The sequence below is a fragment of the Pleurodeles waltl genome, chromosome 3_1, assembly GCF_031143425.1.
Source record: "Pleurodeles waltl isolate 20211129_DDA chromosome 3_1, aPleWal1.hap1.20221129, whole genome shotgun sequence".
In the NCBI taxonomy this organism is placed as follows: Eukaryota; Metazoa; Chordata; class Amphibia; order Caudata; family Salamandridae; genus Pleurodeles; species Pleurodeles waltl.
This window is the reverse complement of record NC_090440.1, coordinates 1,795,482,840-1,795,501,609: the sequence shown is the minus strand read 5'-3', so window position 1 is coordinate 1,795,501,609 and position 18,770 is coordinate 1,795,482,840.

The window sequence follows — 18,770 nt, the reverse complement described above, 5'->3', positions numbered from 1 at the left end:
CAGGCATTGAAGGAGTCAAACAGCAATGCTAAGAAAGAGAAGGAGTGAACCCTGCTAATTATACTGTCCTTCACTTTGAACACTTGCGATTTAGCTGTTGTGTGGCCTACCAATATTGTGGGGGTCATTCTAACATTGGCGGGCGGCGGAGGCCGCCCGCCAATGTTCCCCCGTCAAAATACCGCTCCGCGGTCACAAGACCGCTGAGGGTATTTTGAGATTTGCCCTGGGCTGGCGGGCGGCCGCCAAAAGGCCGCCCGCCAGCCCAGGGCAAATCTACCTTCCCACGAGGACGAGCCGGCGTAGTGGGAAGGTGCGACGGGTGCAGTTGCACCCGTCGCGTATTTCAGTGTCTGCTTTGCAGACACTGAAATACACAGTGGGGCCCTCTTACGGGGGCCCCTGCAGTGCCCATGCCATGGGCACTGCAGGGGCCCCCAGGGGCCCCGCGGCACCCCCTACCTCCATCCTGTTCCTGGCGGGAGACCCGCCAGGAACAGGATGGCGGTAGGGGGTGTCAGAATCCCCATGGCTGCGGAGCGCGCTCCGCAGCCATGGAGGATTCACCCGAGCAGCGGAAAGTCGGCGGGAGACCGCCGACTTTCCGTTTCTGACCGCGGCTGAACCGCCGCGGTCAGAATGCTCGAGGGAGCACCGCCAGCCTGTTGGCGGTGCTCCCGTGGTCGGTGACCCTGGCGGTCACCGGCCGCCAGGGTCAGAATGACCCCCTATGTGGTTTTTTTTTAACTTGGTATTGAGATCCAAAGAATCTCTAATTGCAACCATGGAGTCTAATAGTCGTTGCAAGCCTAACGACAGTCTGGTAAGAAGGACGGTGTAATTTGCATTGAGTAATGCTGGAATTGGACAACTTCCCACATGGGGCATATCCTGTCCTTCATGACTAGGGTGCTTTCCAAATGGGTTTGGTATAGGGTAAATAAAATGGGTACAAGAATACCCCTTGACCCATGCCTCAATTAGTTTGAAAAACTCATAACATTCACCCCCTAAGCCCAATCTGACAGATGCAGAGAAGTTTAAATGGAGGTCATCTAAAAAAACTAAATAATGTTCAGATCAACTCCCAAAGAGAACATAACATTCCACAATGTATCCACATTTGCCCAGGGCAAGGGCCATAAATGCTATATTAAAAAAACCTACTTGGCTACTATGTAGTTATTAATGATCAAATAAAGATTTAAACATTGATCAATCATCCCCAATCTGGGACTAAAACTTTACTGCAGATCAGAGATTATACATTTTTGCCAGCCCATGTTGTCAACCTGTTTAAGACTTTAACCCAAAAATATTTGCCACAGAATTAATTATGAAATCGGCCTGCAACAATAGTGATCATATTTATTTCCTTTTTTAAAAACAGGCAAAATTATAGATTGTGACCATGACTTAGGGATACCATGACTAGCTGCAGCATTGATGGTCTATGTGAGTATTAGGTCCCAAAGTGTTATATATATTTGCAGGTACCAGGGGCTTTATTTTTAGGTGTTGTAATGATGAGGTACCTGACCCCCTCCAGCATAATGTTAAAATCTTTTACAACCGTGGTCGCAGGAGAGAGGGTATTGTCGGAGTTGGACTCTTGCTCTAGGCAAGACTGCTGGTTTAGGGATGACAGCACTTCTGTTTGTAGGTGACTTGGTCAATCCTACAACAAGTCACAACTGTCGGCCCAAACTTCCAGCTCACAAGCAGTACCTCACCAAAAACCAAAATAGTAAAAGGTTATTTGTGGCAGGACTCAAGAGTGTGACATCTCAGGGAAGTCATGGTTAAATGGAGATTACCCTTTTCTCACATGAGCAACAAGTCTCAGTCACACACAGGCAATGAAGGAGATCCAGTAAGGTTTTCAATATGTTTTATTAACAAGACTGCAATCTCCTATAAATTGCATGGCTGCAATTATTAATATACTGAATAATGCAAGAAACATAATTGTAAAAATGAGAGTCGTGAATATAAAGACCCCCACAATCTTGCAACAACATAAGATATGAAATTAGTGTGAAATTAACCCTAATACCCAAGCATGGTGAACCTAGTCGCTAACCTAAAGAGAGCTAGGTTTGTTAAACCTGATCTGCCAGTACCATGTCCATGAGAAGAGCCCCCAACCCTCGTTATCTTAAATGAGGTCTCTAGATCAGACTCTGTGGTTATACGAAGGCTGGGTCTGCATCAATGCGACGTGTAGCATAGATAGCGTTGATGGCATCCGGTAGGAATCCCTCTGATAACCCTGTCTGTGTGAGATATGTTTATACAGATCTCATAGGACCCCTTACACAGGTATGTTCCCAAACAATAAATAAGAAGGCATGCTTGGGGCAGCAATTATATAAACAATTCCGTGAAAAGGTTGATTGTTACTGTCACACGTAAGTAAGGAAAGAATATGATCTGAATACCAGAGTAGAACTGATAACATGAAATTAAAACATCTTTCTAACTATAAACATAGCAGCCATTTTAGAAGAAATCATTAAATAAATGAACTTAAATAGAACAAGCTAAGTAGGTTAATAGTCACTAGTTGATGGGGGCACAGGCTTGCAAGCCAGAAGGGTAAGCTATCTCCTGATTCCCAATAAAACCAAATAAGATCCACTACACCTTCCCCATTGTCGGAACAAGTATGATGCCATAATGACGACGCCAGAGAAGGTGAAGGAACCTAAGCTAAAATGATCTGGACTAAAACAAGCTAAAATCATATTAAAATATAACTAAAATCTAATAAAAAACTTGATAAAAAATATCTAAAACATACAAAGAGACAAAATGTCGACCATGATATGCACAACAGGCCAAAGTTAAAAGCAATGTTAGCAGCACTTTGATACTTTGGAGTAAGACAATGGTCAAATTGAAGAATGTCTTCAAAGCCAACGAAAGAAAGGGCATCCAGGAAAGAAACCACATTGTTAGATCGATGACAGGATTACCAGATGGATCTACTGAGCAGTAGTGCACAGCAGCCTCAGGTGGAGCATCACCTGCATAGTCAGCACTATCCAAAGTGCCTCAAGGAGCCAGGTAGTCCACCAAGGATGGCTCATATATTGCCTTACGAATCAGCCTCAGTCTCATGGGGCACACCAATGAATGAACCCTTTGTCCACAGCAAGACACCCGAAGGTAGATGTTTGAAAAGGCACCAGGTGCAATGAAAGACTGGTTGCACACACCATAGGACTGGTCGGAATGACAGTGACCAATCAGGCTCCAATTCTTCTAGCAACAGAGCACCAAAGAACTATACCATGAAATCATGGCACAGTTGGGCTGGTGGTAGTAGCTTCATCACTTCGCTTAGCTGGGAAGGCACAACCACTGTGTAGCAGGAACAACAGAAGCAGAATCCCACCGATCAATGTCAAAGTCACAGGAAAGCCACCAAACACACTTGAAAAGAGTACATGGATGACTGAAGGAATGACTCTGAAGACAGTCTGGAAGATGGACGTGAATCCAGACCCAAAAGCCTTAAAGAAGTGCACAATCCCTGTAGTGCTTAAAGTGTTGAATATTCTGGATACCAGCTCTCCAAAGTGCTTGAGGAAGTTGGTATTTAATAGGGATTTTATCTCGGCTGATGATTTTGCTATCTGGAGAGCAAACGTCTCTTTAGCCGATGTCAACACAACTTGTTTCTGAACAGTAGCACCTTTAGGGCCATATGTACGAAAGCTTTTTCCCATAGACACAGAATGGGTAAAATCCTTTGGTACATCTGTCCCTTAGTCTGCTCAGCTTGTCATAATATACATTAGTAGCATCAATGTGAGGCCACATTTCTGCTACTCTTATCTCTTGTGTGAGGGGAATAAAACAAGTCCGCAACACGTTACAATCTGAGAGACTGAAATTGCGTATGCAATTTCTGGTCTCATACCGCAATAGCTTAGTTAATTCAGGAGCACATAACTTCCATTTGAAAATATATAAAATGCTGGATGAATCAAAGGACGTGCGTACCCTTCAGAAAACAGGCCAAGCTTGCGACACCCGCATTTCAAAGGCCATGAAGGGACACCTGTTTGCAAGTCATTGAATGACTAACAGTAGTCTCACATTCGCTTCCACTGAGAAAGACCTCTGTTTTTCCGTTCAGACATTTATATTCAAAGGGCAACTCCCACTCTTTTTTAATATGGCTATTGCCTAGCCGATTGTATCTGCCCACGGCAAGATGTTTTGAGCATTTCGAGAAACAAAATATGAAAATAGACAGATTTATAATGCTATGCACAAGCCATACTGTTGATGGACTTACCGCAACTGTGAAATGCAACTTTTTGAACTTTCTACATGAAGTATCGTGAAACTTGCTTCCCTTTTAGCCATTGTCCGTTGTTCCCTGGATAAATGAAAAGCAGCATACAGGTCACTACTGTTAATGTATTTCCATGGAACACAGTCATTTTTCAGAACCTGTAGTGTCTAACCTAACTGCATGATAGAACACAGTTGACTTTGTCCATGGTGTAAAAAGGATGTCGTTCTGAATGATGTCAATCACAGATGATGCTACGTTATTAAGGGAGTATATCCTGTGGGACAGAGTTTTCATGCCATTGTCGACAACAGCTAAAGCCTTTTCCAAAATTTCCTTATTTATCTGCCTTAAATGCACAGATGCTTTCATATGAAAAAGCTTCCCAATATCATTGTAAATGGCGGAGATGAATCTTTTACAGCATGGCTTTCTTGGACCTAACAAGAAGTCCTGTGAGTCTATATCTTCAGATAGATTATTTAGATGTTCTTTAACTGCTGCTAATGTGTTAGTCTGTAACCATTGTTGGCACAGTTTACCCTCACTGTATGTAGTAACTATACCCAAGTGTTGACCCGAGACAAACCAAGGGTCTGGTCGGCTAAACTTGAAACCCCCTGAGGAATTAACAAAATGACCCTGACACTCATTTGTGTCTACTGGCCACGCTAACCACCCACTAGGACTGGAAAGTGATAGATTTATAGGTACTAGCCTGAACCTTTGCATCTAGTTTTTCCTCAGTAACATTGATGAAGGATGGCAATTGGTAAATTTTGTCGGTGTGGGGAGACTGGGCGTATTCATTTTCTTCATTTTTGCTAACCCTAGACAAGATGTCTGGTGTATTGGGTCATTCAAAAAGATAATTTGAACATGAATAAGGCATGCTCTAAATAAAGCTTCCCTATCCTGAATTTGTCAATCTTCAATAGTGTTCTTCCTTTATTCGTATTCTTCAACTGCAAGTCGAAAAACAAAGGAATCTGAATAAATCAACTTTATGTTTGTTAGCTATTTAAGAATGTGGTAACTTGAAATAGTATGATTCTGCATTCTTAATGTCATGCCCAGAGAAATATGTAAATGTATCGGAAAAAAGTTTCGGGCTCCCCACAGGTGGAGTTCAACAGTGGTCCCACTGTGTGTAATTAAATACTGATCTGTGTCTAGTTGCTCGGTGCAGGTAGTAATGTCGCCAAGTATTATAAAAAAACATTTCCCCATAATTCTTTGTGCTAGTGTAGACATTAACACTTTCAAATACAGTGTAATCCTGCTATTCAGCTAGCATGGAATCAACTGTTTGAACATCCCAGTCATAAGAAACAACCACAGGTGCAATTACATCAGCCATTGAAATTCTGAAAGCATTTGAAATTTGAATGACCTCAGTAGGCATGTATATATCAAATAGAACTTTATCTCACACAATCCCATCAGGAATTGGTGCTGGTGAAATGTTGACAAGGGACCCTATGTCAGAAAAGATATGGAGTTAAGCCTTCATCCACTGGCTCAACAGTGGAGCGTTGAGGAAGATAATGACCATTTATAAGGATAAAGGAAAAGGTCACAAAACCAATCCACAATAGAAAAGCAAGCAATGTCAGAAATATCCACAGATGGTTCCATGGATAAATAAAAATAGTTATTTTTAAGCCATATATACAGCTTACGTGACTTTGAAACAGTTTCAGTTGCAGATGAAGTAGAAGAGAAGTCATTGAGGTTGATGAAATAACCAGAAGCAACATCTGCAAACACAGGAACGGATGCGTTACTGGTGGATGGATCCACTTCATGTGGAGGTTCATAGTAGACAATGTCATCTGTTTGTGTTGAGTTGGAGTAGAAGACAGCCAAATCTTGGACAGGTGTTGTCATTAAAGTGCTAGCAGGAATCAGCAAGACCTCATATTCCACCCTCCTCATGCTCAAGGAAGCATTTGTAGCATTGTTGTAAATGCTGTTGTAGTCAAAAGAGTTGCTATTTTTTTCTTTGAAGAGGTATGTTCTTCTGGGTAGTGAGACGGGACCGGGAACTACCTGAGGGACCCTTGGGTCTACTGTGGAGGATTGGTCACTTGATGGAGTTTGGTGTTGTCAATGGAGACTAATCTGTTTGCTTTGGAACCAGGCAGAAGTGGTAGGATGACAGTTCTGGTACCCTGTATTCCCAGGACTTGGACCGGTGCTATATACGATGGGCCGCATTTCTTCTTCACAGCAATCTTCTCATGAACCAGATTCCCAACTTTAGGAATCCAGCCAGTAGAAGTTGTTGGCAAATTCCTTATTCCTAAGGTGGCAGCACTGGCGGATGATTTATCACCACAAAATTGCTGAAGCTCCTGTAAGACAGTGAGATGTTCATTTATGTCAAAAGGTGTAGCTGCTGCCACCAAACCAGGGGCATCTAGATCTGGGACTTACATAGGTATCCCAAAAAGAACCTCATAAGGAGTATGTCCTCCCAAGGACCTTCTTGGCAGATTTTTCAGTGCTCTCGAGACCCCATATATATTATGAAGCCAGCTTCAACCGGAACCTAATACTCTTTCTGCTAAGGACTGCTTTAGATCTTGATTCCTCCTCCCACAACTGAATTTCCTTCGGGATGGTAGGGTGAGGATTAATAGAGATCAACACCCATCACCCTCATGGTGTCCCTGAATGCCTTAGATGCAAAGGCAGGGCCCTGGTCTGAATGGAGCGCTGCAACCACATTGGTACTGATAAAGATCAGCAAGTCTTTTGTAACAGTTCATGCGTCAGCCGACCACTGAGGCCATACCCACAGAAATCTAGAACAAGAATCTACCGGGACGAAGATGTATTTGTATGCATCATTTGGTTGAAGGGGACCACAATGATCCAGGAACACGCATTGTAGTGGCCTATTGAACACTATAAGGGATGTTTGAGCCCTTTATCTGCTGGCAAATGTCACAACAAAGGACATATTGCGTGGTCTGTTTGTATAGACTCGGGCACCAGAAGCGTTTCTGTGAGTGTTATTGTGGCTGCGACACCAGCATGGTCTTGGTTGGGGATCACTCGATCTCCCACCCTAGCAAGTGTTGCATAGGTAACAATGTGCACTGATGTGGTAAGAGTATTTTCTAGGGTATGCTTTTGGGAGAGGCTTGCCTTCTGGCGAAGCTTTCACAGCAGCTAAAAGTTCATTATCCAATCTTGTATGGGAACGAGTCACTACGGCAACAGAAGCGGTAGCTACAGCAGATTTGACTGCTTTATCAGCCAAAGTATTGCCAATAACGTGTACACCTACACGTTGGTGGCCCAATGTATGAACTAAATAAGCACTAGGTAGCTTATTCTTAAGATCAGCCACCCTCCCCCTCACAGTTCTGTGTTTTATGGTGTTCCCTTTGGAATCTCTGAAACCGTTCAATCGCCAATGATTAAGATAATCATTGTAAGACTGGAGACAGTAGTATGAATCACAAACAATCAACGTGAGTTGTCCTAGATCTGTATATGCTCTAGTGCTAAAATAAGGGCTTTAAGTTCAGCCAGCTGAGCTGTGCAGCCCCCAGGGACTGCATATAGGTATTGTGAGGGTGGAATATACTATCCTTCATCACACCGCTCAAGCTGCACAAGCGTCTGAGTATTGATGTTTAGTACCTACAGCTGGTTGTGCTGAGCCATCAGTGTAAATCACAGTATGGTATCTGTCAAGTGGCAAGAAGTCTAGAGGTGCAGGGTACTCCTCTTCATATTGGAGGAATTCTTGTGTTTGAAGTTTTGGATCAAAGATATAATCAACATCTGTGGCAGTCAAGGAGGTTGTCCATTGAATCCAACATGGATGTAATACTTTAGCATTTGGAACACAAGCTTTGGTGACGACCTCTAAGGCTGGCACCTGGGTAACACAAATAATGTGTTTCCCTTGAGTAAGTGGCCTCTCCTTTATGACAGCCATTTGTACTGCAATTAGATTTTTTTCTGTGGGTGCAAAGGTTTGTTCTGCATTGAAAAATAAATGTGATTTATATGCTATGGTTACCATATATCCTTCGTTAAATGTGACATAAGTAAACATGGCACCAGCAATTATTGTGGTGACCAAATTTGTTTTGTTGTCACAGGTGTGTAAGTGTTTTGCTTCAAGCATGTCCTGTTGCAATCCTCTAAGGATGCATGTGTGTTCTACTGTCCAGTGTCGGCTAGAAAAATCAGGGCGTATTAAATCTTAAAGTGACTTGATGCAATGAGCATAGTCAGGAATGTAAGTTCTGCCAAAGTTGAAGTAAAGGCTGTAGTTTCTTGATAGTATTTGGTGGCTGAAATTGAGCACACGTCTCTAAAATGAGCAGGGACAGCCTCTTGCCCTCGTTCGATATCTCATATCCCAGGAACAGCACACTGAGTTTCCTGAAAATCAAATTTCTAACCAAGGGCTCCAAATCCCAGAATGACCTCATCGACCCTGGCAAGATGAATGTTGAGGTCATCATCTGTGGGATAGATGTCATCCACATATGATAATGCCTCAGGATCAATATCATGCAATATTGATATTACACCAGATGAGAACAGCCCAGGCTGCTCTTATAGCCTTGGGGGGGCAAATGACAGATGTGTTTTTGTGAGCCAAATGAGAATGCACTCAGGTCTCAACATTCGTGTGCTAAGTTTTGGCAGAAAAACCCATTGGAGATTTCCAATGTTGTTTTGTATTCTTTACATACTATGGGCCATATTTATACTTTTTGACGCAAAACTGCGCTAACGCAGTTTTGCGTCAAAAAAATTAGCGCCGGCTAACGCCATTCTGAAGCGCCATGCGGGCGCCTTATTTATTCAATGACGTTAGCCGGCGTTAGCCGCCTGCGCTGTCTGGTGTGCGTAAAAAAAAATGACGTACACCAGGCAGCGCCGGCGTAGGGGAAAATGGAGCTTGGGCGCCAAAAAATGGGGCAAGTCAGGCTGAGGCAAAATTTGCGCCGCAACCCGATTTGCGCCATTTTTTTTTTACTCCCAAACCCCATTGACATGACTCCTGTCTTAGCAAAGACAGAAGTCATGCCCCCTTGCCCAATGGCCATGCCCAGGGGACTTCTGTCCCCTGGGCATGGTCATTGGGCATAGTGGCATGTAGGGGGGCACTAATCAGGCCCCCCTATGCCACAATTTTTTTTTTTTTTAAACTTACCTGAACTTACCTTAATGTCCCAGGGGTGGGTCCCTCCATCCTTGGGTGTCCTCCTGGGATGGGCAAGGGTGACAGGGGGTGTCCCTGGGCGCATGGGAGGGCACCTCTGGGCTCCTTCCGAGCCCACAGGTCCCTTAACGCCTGCCCTGGCCAGGCACTAAAAAACGGCGCAAAGGCGCCTGTACGTCATTTTTTTTTAGCCACCCACTCCCGGGCGTCATTTTTGCCCGGGAGTATAAATACAACGCACATGCCTTGGAGTCATTTTTTTAGACGGGAACGCCTACCTTGCATATCATTAACGCAAGGTAGGTGTCCACGCTAAAAAATGACGCAAACTCCGAGATCTTTGGCGCTAGACGGGTCTAACGCCAAAGTATAAATATGGAGTTAGTTTTGCGTCGGAATTGCGTCAAAAAAAACTACGCAATTCCGGCGCAAACAGAGTATAAATATGCCCCTATGTTGGTAATTAGTGCTGTGCTGTGTGAATTTTGTATTGCATATGTGCGTGTATAACTGTTACCGTGTCTTAAATCTAAGACTATTCTATATGAATGGCTGGGTTTGCTACAGGGAATAGCAGGTTATTGATTGCACAGACACAAGGCTTAATTACTCCCTGGTACTCGAGCTGAGTGAGGGTCTCCCTCATTGGATCTTTAGCTTTATGTTTAACAGGATTTTGTGGCTGAGGCTGGGGTTTAGACACATGATAAGGAGAATCCTTATCCAAACCTACATGGTTGCGGTATAGTGCAGATGCTTGCACTAAAGCCCAGCTGACAGCGTATGCGTGTTTTACTGCTTCTGGAACAAGATTGAAGAAAGAAGGCAAAATGACATCTTCCCCATGTGGGAGCTCACGGACGTGCTTGTGTGGCCAGTCCCTTTCAGCTAGTAGGATAGCACAACTATGGTGCGTTTTATGTCTCCCTCAATTTTGATATTTAAATCATAAACCCTGTTGGTGGAAGAGCGGACTCATCTGCAGTCTTGCCTGCAATTAAGTCGCTAGTTACTGTCGGATCCAGATGATCTTTCAGACTCTGGTGACATATCATGTATTCTTCCACTCTGTCCAGCAGTGTCACATCCCACATCTTAGTCTTCGGCAATGTTCTTAAGTGTATTGCGATTTTTAATTGACAGTGCAGCCACCTTTTTATTTTTAAACTGTGGCTTTTGTTATGGGGACTTGTCTTCTTTTTTGTCTGAAGACCGGGGTGAGTCTTTCTTCTGTTTCCGGTAGTCAGGACGTTGCTCTGACCAGTCCTCTCTCTTGCTACATCTATCCGGTGCTTCCTGAAAGGAACGAGAGGGACATGAATCAGTATATCTTTCAGGAGCTTTAATTTGCTTTTGTTCATCCCAGCCCTTTTTATAAACTTCCTGTTCTTGTTTGGTACCTTCCTTAGGGGTGCCACTTTTTATTTCAGCTTTTTTTTGGCTTGGCTCACAAACTATCCCTTCCTATACTGGTATAGGTATCGGAAATTATTTTCAGTAGCTGTTTCTCTGGTTCCAAGTGTGGAATCTCTCGGAGCCGCTGGTGTATAGCCAATGCTACAGCCTCCCTTTTAATGTTACTAAGTATTATTGAGGAGACTGTGTCAAAGTTACGCAATAATTTCACCCTCAAATTTAGGGCTGGAGCAGCCCTGTGCTCATTCTGAATTTGTTTTAACACTCCTTGTAAATTGGCAGGGTACCATGTGTAGTAGTATAAATTGCAGGGAAGACTGTCCCCCTTGTGGCACAGCCATCCCCCCGAGAGAACCAGGCCAAAGGGCAAGCACATTGTGAGAATTTTTTTTTTCTGTCGTCCCGTACGGGAAAACACAGCTTCTGGCTGATTAGTTTCTCCAGAACGGGATTTTTTCTTGTTCTGTTGGCACTTTGCCCATGATATAATGTACTGTTTGTGGATTAATCCCAGTAGTGGCCAATTGATATCCAGCGGGCGCTGGTGGTGCTGGACAAGCTGGTGTTGTGTTCAAGGTTCGCATTACGAACTGAGCAAGTCATCTATATAATGTTACTAGCTCAATATATAGATTGCGCTGATCAGCTGCCAGCATGTTTTGTACACCGGGGTGAGGTGTATATGTGGCAAACATTGGCCTTGTTGGTCCTTCATTACCTAAGGGACCTAATCTCATGGGTTGTATTAAGTGCGGTAGGGCTTCATTAAACCAGTTCTGATGTTCTTGATAAGTAATCAGTATTTCAAGATACTGGTATGCGTGGTACAATTGTGGCACATTTGCAATTATGTATGTGTTGAATGTGACTGTGCTAGGGTCTTCCTCAGGAAAGGAAACCCAGGAATAGAATGCTTCTGGTAAGCTTCATTAGCTTCTACAATGAATGTAACACCCCTCCCTCATCTGACAAGCCATGAGCTATTGGGTGGAGTGTTAATGCATGTCTGAAATTATTGGGAATGTCTAAGGCATTAGCCATATTACGAAAAGGATGAAGAGGATGAACACCAAGTGGGGAGAAAGTTATTTTAAGAGATCCAGCTCGAACAACCTTCAGCTTAATTAGGTGCTCCCTGTTCAGCTAAGGAGGATTATCCCCAAGACCACAGACGTCTCTGTATAATGGTACTAGGGTTCTTGTTGTGTGTGAGACAGGGATACTGAGGGCATCTGTAAATTAGTGCCTAAACACCATAGTTGGTGGTGCCATGTCGTAGTTGGACTTTTGCTCTAGGCAAGAGTGCTGGTTTAGGGATGACAGCAATTTGTTTGAGGTGACTAGGTCAATCCTACAACAAATTGCAACTGCCCGCACAATCCTCCTGGCTCAGAAGCAGTACCTTACCAAAAACCAAAATAGTAAAAGGTCATTTGTGGCAGCCTTTACACATGGACTGAAGAGTGTGACATCTCAGGAGAGTTGTGGGTAAATGAAGATTACCATTTTCTCACATGAGCAATAAGTCTCAGTCACACACAGGCAATGAAGGAGATGCAGTAAAGTTTTCAATAGGTTTTATTAATAAGACTGCAATCTACTATAAATTGCATGGGCTGCAATGATTGAGATAATGAATAATGCAAGAAACAATTGTACAAATGAGAGCTATGAACACAAAGACCAACACCATCTTGCAACAACATAAGATATGAAATATACGTAAAATGAAGCCTAATACCCTAGCATGATGAACCTAATCTCTAATCTACAGAGAGCTAGATGTGTTAACCTGATCTGACAGTACCATGTCCATGAGAAGAGTCCCCAACCCTTGTTACCTTGGAATGAGATCTCTAGACCAGAATCTCTGGTGACAGGAAGGCTGGGTCTGTATCAAGGTGACGTGTAGCATGGATAGCGTTGATGGCATCTGGTAGGAATCCCTCTGATATCCCTGTCTGCATGAAATGTATTTATACAGGTATGTTCCCAAACAATAGATAAGAAGGCATGCTTGGGGTGGCAATTATATAAACAATTCCTTGAAAAGGTAGATTATGTTACTGTCACATGGAAGTGGGAAAGTACATTGGCCATCATTATTATATTGGGGGTAAGTGCTGCTTACCGCTATGCTGACTGCAGCCAACATACCGCGACGGTATACCGCTACACGTATTATGACCCACACATAGAAATCCACCAATTTACAGACACACACACGTCAGCCAGCCCAAAGGTCAGTGATGAAATGGCAGTACCAAAACCTACACCGTTACTGCAACAGAACTACACCCACAGCATTATTACCCATGAATCATCATGGCGGACATTCAACTGCGGTAAACCTATGGCGGTACATACCGCTGCGCTCAAAATACACACACACATACAAAACAACACCACATTGGACAATTTAAACTACACACACCTGACACCCATACACACACCACACACTCACACCACTATAAAACACACACCCACATTACTCACAACCCTTTACCACTACAAACAATTTACAACAGAGAGAGAGAGACTCACCAGGAGCACCCACAGAACCAGAGCGTCAGAATACACCATCCATGCACCTCACAGCACACACCCCAACACATCACCCCACACACCCTCACACACACCACTCACACTACACCCATGGCACCACAAAGACAACCCAGATTCTCTGAGGAGGAGCTAAGGGTCATGGTGGAGGAAATCATCCGGGTAGAGCCACAGCTATTTGGATCACAGGTGCAGCAGACATCCATTGCTAGAAGATGGAGCTATGGCGGAGAGTGGTGGACAAGGTCAATGCTGAACAAGGAATGACATCAGGAAGAGCTGGAACGACCTACGGGGAAGGTGCGTTCTGTGGTTCCAAGACACCAGATAGCTCTACAGAGGACTGGCGGTGGACTCCCACCTCCTCCCCCACAACTAACAACATGGGAGGTGCAAGTCTTGGCAATCATGCATCCTGAGGGCCTGGCAGGAGTAGCAGGAGGACTGGACTCTGGTAAGTCAGATCTTTACTACTTTAACCCCGCTACCTGGATGCCATCACATACCCCCACTCCACCCCTACCTGCACCCCCATCACCTCACCACCTCACATATACCCCACCATCACAACCCACCCATCCCAGGAACCAGCACTGCATGCACCACCAATGCATGGGCACCACTCACAGCCCTGCATGGACACCAATCACCACAGCATGCACACTAGTGACAATCACTTAGCCAACCAAATTACAACTCACACAAGCCAACCCACAGGACCCACAGCCAACGTCACTGGAGAGGAGGTGCCAGCAACATCCAGTCCCCCCGAAGAGGCCCACAGTGATGACAGCAGCTCTGCACGCCTGGATATGGATGACCAACTTGGCCCATCAGAGACCTCTGGACAGTTGGTTACCCAGGCACAGTCCCATACCACCACAGAGCCTCCCCCCTCAGGAAACACCAGCACAGCACCCACCCAGCGGGCCCATACCACTGTCCCCGGGACACGTCAATTAGCAGTGTGTCCCCCCTCAGGAAACACCAGCACAGCACCCACCCAGCAGGCCCATACCACTGTCCCCGGGACACGTCAATCAGCAGTGTGTCCACCACTACAGGGACACCAGGCAACCCAACAAACACCGACGATCAGGGACCTGGGGTCAGTGGCAGTGGGCACACGGTTCAGGGGACGGAGGCACAGGAAAGCAGGGAAGTTGGGAGGACTACTGTGCAACAGGGGGAGGACAGGCCCAGGGAACCGACTCTCCACAAGGCACTCACCAACATCCTGGGAGCATACCACCATTCCCAGGAGACCATGGGCCAGATACTGGCCAAGTTGCTGGAGACCCAGTGGCTGCAGGAGGGACAGTAACTGGGGATCAGGGAGGACCTGAGGGACATCCACACCACCCTGGTCACCATTGCAGGAGTGCTGGCAGACATGGCCAACACCATGAAGGAGGCAGTGGTACACCAACGGGCCCCTGACACTAGCCACACCGATGACCAGCCTTCCACCTCCACTGACGCTAGTGGACAAAAGGCCCCGCCACAGGAACAACAGGCCACCAGCACCCCACCCCCTGCAGAAGGAGAGCCATCCCGCAAACGGACCCTGCGATCCAGGCAGAAGCCAGAGAACAATGCCAAGACCACTGCCAGGAAATAAGACTCTCCTGATTTTCACCCTTGTGTCCCACTCTGTCACCCTGTCCACCTTGAAATGCCATTGCTCCACTTCCTATGCCCCCTTGGACAATGCACCTGTGATGCAAATAGACTGGACCCTATCCTGGACTTTCCTCCACCATCACCCAAGTCCATTGCTCATCCCCATTTACTTCTCAGCACTGAAATAAACACCCTTGGAAGACACAAGTATGGAGTATGTCAAATGATTTAAGGATGTAGTTGTTTAACAATCAGTAGACATTGCAAATAGACTGTACAGTGATGTATACATAGTAATGACCTGTAATGTGCTGCAGTAAATATACCAGGAGCCACAGGTGGGCACAAATATCTGCAAATAGAAATGTTAAAGTGTACAATAAGTGGCCATAGTAGTGGGAACAGCAGCCAGCCAGTGAAAATATACAACAAAAAACTGCAATGGAAGGTGAAGTTACAGTGTCTTACCTGTGTGTCACTGGAAGTACTGTTGAATTATCATCGTCCTGTTGTCCACATCCTCTTCCTCTGCCTCCTCTTTGTCACTGTCCACAGGATCCTCCGCTGCCACATGACCATCTCCAGCCTCATCCTCCTGCAGAAAAGGAACCTGGCATCTCAAGGCCAGGTTGTGCAACATGCAACATGCAACGATGATCTGGCACACCTTCTTGGGTGAGTAGCACAGGGATCCACATGTCAGATGGAGGCACCTGAACCTGGTCTTCAGGAGGCCAAAGGTGCGCTCAATGATCTTCCTTGTTCGCCCATGTGCCTCATTGTAACGTTCCTCTGCGCTTGTCCTGGCATTCCTCACGGGGTTAGTAGCCATGAGAGGTTGGGGTAACCAGAGTCACCTGTAAATATCAAGGGATACCTGTTAGCCAGACACTCACCCTTAGGGCCAAACCTACACCCATATACCAACAGACACTGGGTGGGGACCATGGGCTCACCTAGTAGCCACACCCTGTGCCTCTGGAGTTGAGACATCCCATATGGAATGCTGCTATTCCTCAAAATAAAGGCATCATGCACAGACCCAGGATACTTTGCATTGACATGGGAGATATACTGGTCCGCCAGGCACACTATCTGCACATTCAGAGAGTGAAAGCTCTTTCGATTTCTGAACACCTGTTCATTTCTATGGAGTGGGGGGGCGCAAAGGCAATATGTGTACCATCCATAGCACCAATGATGTTGGGATATGTCCCAGTTCATAGAAGTCAGCCTTCACGGTGGCCAAATCCTACACCTGGGGGAATATGATGTAGCTCCGCATGTGTTTCATCAGAGCTGCCAACACTCTGGTCAGCAAGTTTGAGAACATAGGCTGTGACATCCCTGCTGCCATGGCCACTGTCGCTTGGAAGGACCCACTTGCCAAGAAATGGAGCACTGACAGGACCTGCACAAGAGGGGGTTAGCAGTGGGGTGGCAGATAGCTGAAATCAGGTCTGGCTCCAATTGGGCACACAGCTCTTGGATTGTGGCCCTATCAAGTCTGTAGGTTAGGATAATGTGTCTGTCCTCCATTGTTGCCAGGTCCACCAGGGGCCTGTACACAGGGGTTTGTCTCCATCTCCTATTCATCATCAGTGGTTGAACTCTAGGGTGTAAAAACGGTGAGCATATGGTCTCATTCAAAGATATCCTCAGATTAAAATGTGTTTCATTTTTCTACAGAAACAGTATGTGAACTTGTAGGTCCGTTGATGTGCCTGTATCTGCTGTGATGCAGTTAGGTGCCATGGCCTGAAAACACTCTCACTCAGACACCGCGTGCATGCCATTTGCTTGTTTGTCCTGACTCTTGGGACCTTTGAGAGTACAAGTGTTTGGGCTTATCAAGGCCTTGCTACATGCAATCCATAACACCTCGGATATTTTGGCTTATACAGCTTGTTCGTCATACAGGACCTACGATTTCCCTTGGAATAGAGACATCTTTTGGACTCATTATCTCATCCAGTTAATTGCCTTGAAAAAGTCCGGTTGGATGAAACACGTGTTGGCTGTCTCTGAAATTTGATGTATTCATTTTTTCCAACATGGCTGTCTCTGAAATTTGATGTGTTCATTCTTCCCACACAAGGAATTAAATATTTTTGGGACTCTTGCATACTGTGGACTTGTTCATTTGGAGTGCCCTGGTACTTTTTGTTTTCATTTGTGTACACAGCACGACACAGAGGAGACATTTCCCGTTCCTTCTGGGTCTGTGCACCTTAAATACCCTTGGTGGTTGGGTATTCGTACCAGGTCGGCACCCTTCTCATGACCTTGTTGTTTTCTCCTGAACTTTGTTGCTTTTTGTTACAGATGTGCGATTTGCAAGCATCAACCACTTGTTTAGTCACTTCTACCAGGTGCATTGGCCTATTCCCCCCTGAAATGGCAGCTGCCTGACATGTGAGGAGGGACAAGTGGAAATGAGGTAATTCTGCTGATGTTGTGCGCCGTTGCGGGAGGCGTTCAACGACCGCCGTGCAACATCTCATTGGTTATCATTGGGGCCTACGGGTTCCAGGAGCCAATGGTGATGTGCGCCGGCTGTGACGGTACACACTGCCATCGACCCGACTGCCATTTTCTATCTGTTCACTCACTTGCAACCTGACCTTCAACAGGAGAGGACCTACATTGCAAGTGGGGCTGTGACCTGTGTCTGGAAGCGACCATGGCTCGAGTGTCTGGGGAAAAGGCCCCTGCCTTCACTTCGGAGGAGTTGGAGAGACTAGTGGATGGGGTGCTACCCCAGTATCCTTTACTTTATGGTCCTCCAGACCAACAGGTGTGTACACTGTGAGCACGATGCATGGGGCATGAATGCATGGAGTGCTGTATGTATAAGACTCAGGTGGGGGGTGGCTGAGGGGTCCTGGGCAGAGTGCTGCATGTTTGGTGGACAATGTCTGTGCGTAAGGAGATGGGACGGTTATGGTGGGCCATGAGTATAACAGGACTGATTGTATGACTAATACCTTTTCTTATGTATCTTTATCTGCAGGTCAGCACCTATCAGAAAAAGGCTATTTGGCATGCAATCGCCAAGGAGGTGCGGACCCTGAGGGTCTTTGACAGGCAGATCACCCGCTGTCGCAAACGGTGGGAGGACCTGCACCGCTGGGCAAGGAAGACAGCGGAGGCCCAGCTGGGTATGGCCTCCCATCGAGGAAAGGGTGCCCCTCGTACCCTGACCCCCCTGATGTTTCGCATCTTGGCAGTGGCCTATCCGGAGTTGGATGGGCGCTTGAGGGCATCACAGGAGCCACAAGGGGGTGAGTACAGTTTCAGAATCATGAAATTGCGCATGTTGAGGTGTCATCTGGGTTGGGGATGTGGGTTTGTTGGTGCCTCTAGGCCAGGAAGAACATGGCAGGGTAGGTTCCATGATGGGCAGGCTCAGATGCACTGCAACCCCAATAATGCTAGTGGACATCTACTACTGGGCAGGGTCCTGTGGGTTTCAGGTGTGCTGCTATTGGTGTTAGGCATTGTTTCCCATGGCCTGGTGACTAGTATTGTAACTGATAGTGCATGGCCTAGTACATAGGGCTGTACACTGTGAGTTGTGTATGCCCACTGTGGTGTTGTTGCTGGCATTCACCTAATGTATCCTCTTTCTCTTCCCACCCTTTTTGTTTTGTCACCCTG